This window comes from Piliocolobus tephrosceles, chromosome 2 (genome assembly GCF_002776525.5).
Source record: "Piliocolobus tephrosceles isolate RC106 chromosome 2, ASM277652v3, whole genome shotgun sequence".
NCBI classification, from domain to species: Eukaryota; Metazoa; Chordata; class Mammalia; order Primates; family Cercopithecidae; genus Piliocolobus; species Piliocolobus tephrosceles.
Genome location: NC_045435.1, coordinates 21,041,484 through 21,044,988, shown reverse-complemented (window position 1 = coordinate 21,044,988; position 3,505 = coordinate 21,041,484). Strand labels below are relative to the sequence as shown.

General features: G+C 31.8%; 1 pseudogene across 1 annotated transcript; it reads left to right on the top strand.

The window, feature by feature from the left end:
* The first annotated feature begins 2,225 nt into the window (after positions 1 to 2,225).
* On the top strand, positions 2,226 to 2,749 carry LOC111545148 (annotated as a pseudogene). The gene has a single exon (XR_002732355.1). The product of XR_002732355.1 is annotated as a 60S ribosomal protein L21 pseudogene (transcript).
* The last annotated feature ends 756 nt before the right edge of the window (positions 2,750 to 3,505 follow it).

The following is a 3,505-nucleotide window of genomic DNA, read 5'->3' as shown; positions in this document are numbered from 1 at the left end:
AAAAGAATATTTTGTTTGTTCAGCATGGCTTACAAAATAAAATGTACAAACTACAGCCCTAAAATGAATAAAGGATTTTCACTCCAGCAGCCACTTTTCCTTTTATATGTCCTTTTTACAATAATAGGCAGTGTTAAGTGACCTGAGGTTTCCGGATTTTTCTTTCATGACATTATATGCCTTTTTCCCCATTAGTAAAGTAATTTGTATCTAGGGATTAAAAATACAGTTACTGCTTTGACATATGTATGTCAATTAGATATTTCCATCCTAAATTAGACCAGAGTTGGAGAGACATACGCTTCTAGCTTTACATTCTCCACATGGTATAACACAGGAGTGGGAGGATTTGAAACCCGGAGAATAAAAATTGTCTCGCGTTCAGCGTGAACCGAGTAAGTTGGGTGGCAATTTCTTACTGTCAGTCATACTTATTTGTTCTGATATACTTGTCTGGAATACATCATTTCCCCGTTCTGGTTGCTTTAGTTTAGAACTTTGGTTGCTATGTTATTATTGTGTAAGGCACTGCTTCTTTGAACCTATATTTAGTGTCCAAAAGTTTTGTTAAAGAAACAGCTATTCATGTGCACAGTCACTCAATGTATAGTACGTGAAAGAATAAGGAGTAGTTTAGAAGCAAAGAGATCTGCTGTTATTCTTCAAGGAGCGAAATATATTTCTGGAAAATCTATTTCAACAGGGGACTTAGGAGGCTCGTCAACTTATAGCCATTGCTAAATTGAGCAAGCAGGCTGTTCTCCATCAAAATATTTAGGAGTCAATAGATAAAAGGATGTCCTCACATTTTTTTAAAAGAGTAGTTAAGACATCTGACTCAAACAGTGAACCACAGGGAGAGGGATATTGTTGAGGGATTGAAGCTTATCCTTGTAGTACATTCCATGAAAAGAAAACAGAAAGGGATTCTATGAAAAAATATTTAAGAGGAAAACTATTGGTAAACTATTTCACAAGTAAATAGAAGACTCTCATGATTTATTTAGAATTTTGATAGTAAAATTATTCCTTCTAAATATGCTTACAATTTAAAATATCGTTATACTAATAAAATTTTAACTGAAAAGCAAACAATGAAAACTGTTTAACTGTCATCCTATGAAGAGAATTAGCTATAGAAAAAAGTATGAAAAGTACTAACTGGCCACATAATCTCTCATTTTCATAGAAAAGTTATCACTTTAATGTCATATACTCAATTAAGCAATTTAATTATAGAGTAGTTAAAACAATAACTAATGCAAAAGATAAATCATGGAATAAAGCAGAACAGAACTGCTAAAATTTTGCACGAACCACATTTAGATTTGAATTTGACTTACAAATAAAGACTTGTACATGAAAAGGAAAAATACTTCAAGCTTTATTCCAGCCTACACACTAATATTTATGTGTGAATTAAAACTACATTAAATAAAAGAGCTAAACTGACCTGACAAATTTTTAATGTTTATTTTAGTATAAAATAATAAGAAATGGTCATATTTATTTTATTTTGACATGCCAATTACAAGCTGTGGTGAAAATAACATATTTGAATATACTATAATACTCATGTTTATTTAGACAAATCTTAAGCAATCTTTAATATAAAAATTAGAATGTTCATATTGAAATATATGTTCAGCATCAATAATTGCTTTATATAAATAAGACTACATAAAAATATGTTGCACTTAAAAAGAAAAATCAGACAATTATAAATAGCTAACAGGATAGTTTGAACATAATATATTGGAAAGAATAGCTTACCCAAGTGGTGAATGCAGGTGCTACAGGCTTTATGATTATGCTTATTATTTATCAGAGAAATACGATGGATTTTCTTTTCTGAATCCAAAGACATAGAAGTTTTTTGCATATGTCTTGCAAATATGATTAATGAGTAATTTAAAAATCACAGCAATAGCATCTATATATTGTTTGCTTTTATAAAAAATACGTGTAAAGACTTCTAATCCATTTTCCAAAGATTTGTAAATGCATGCTTTGTGTTCTCTAGGCTTCCAAAAAAACAAAACAAAAAAAATTTAAAGCTTGAGGTCTAAATTATAAAGCAATATAATAAAGTAAATATAATTGATTTACATTAGTTTTAAACTAAAAGTAAACTATCAGTGTTTATAAATTTCTTATAGGTGAATCTGTCCTGTCTAAAATGTCATTCATCAATTAGACTGTTATCCTTGTCAAATTAGCCTTTTCGGCCGGAACCGCCATCTTCCAGTAATTGTAATTCGCCAAAATGACGAACACAAAGGGAAAGAGGAGAGGCACCCGATATATGTTCTCTAGGCCTTTTAGAAAACATGGAGTTGTTCCTTTGGCCACGTATATGCGAATCTATAAGAAAGGTGATATCCTAGACATCAAGGGAATGGGTACTGTTCAAAAAGGAATGCCCCACAAGTGTTACCATGGCAAAACTGGGAGAGTCTACAACGTTACCCAGCATGCTGTTGGCATTGTTGTAAACAAACAAGTTAAGGGCAAGATTCTTGCCAAGAGAATTAATGTGCGTATTGAGCACATTAAACACTCTAAGAGCCGAGATAGCTTCCTGAAACGCGTGAAGGAAAATGATCAGAAAAAGAAAGAAGCCAAAGAGAAAGGTACCTGGGTTCAACTGAAGCGCCAGCCTGCTCCACCTAGAGAAGCACACTTTGTGAGGACCAATGGGAAGGAGCCTGAGCTGCTGGAACCTATTCCCTATGAATTCATGGCATAATAGGTGTTAAAAAAAAAAAATAAATAAAAGACCTCTGGGCTGAAAAAAAAAAAAAAAAACAAATTAATATTAATGTGATTTTCACATTTCTAATTCTCATTTATACTCTATCCTCAACCCCCATAGGAAGTATCTAAGCATGCTAATGATTAGCCATACCCTATAATTACAGAATTTGAAACTGAAAAGCAAATGCACATGATACTCATAGCAGTAAAATAGTAATAATAAAAGTTATGTATATTGTATATTATTACATTCAGGCTTTCCTTAGTAATGAGAATATGGTCTAAGAAATTTGTCTTTAGAAAATTTTGTTGTATTGTCAACATTATGGGATGCACTTACACAAACCTAGATAGTATAGCCTATTACACACTTAGGCTATTTGATATAACCTATTGCTTCTAGCCTACCAACCCATACAGCATGTTACTGTATTGAATACCATAGGTTACTGCAACACAATTGTAAGTACTTGTGTATCTAAACATATTAAATATAGACAATATATAGTAAAAATACCGTATTACAATCTTATGGTACCCCCATTATATGTGCTATCTATTATTGACCAAAATATCATTTTGTGGCACATGACTGACTATATATGCAAATAAATTAAATTGCTTCCCAAAAGTAAGCAAATACATTTAAATGGCCTAAATGATATCCATTGAAGACTATTCATACATGCAGTGTATCAGTACACTGCATTAAAATTTTTTTTTTTTTTTGAGACGGAGTCTTGCTCTG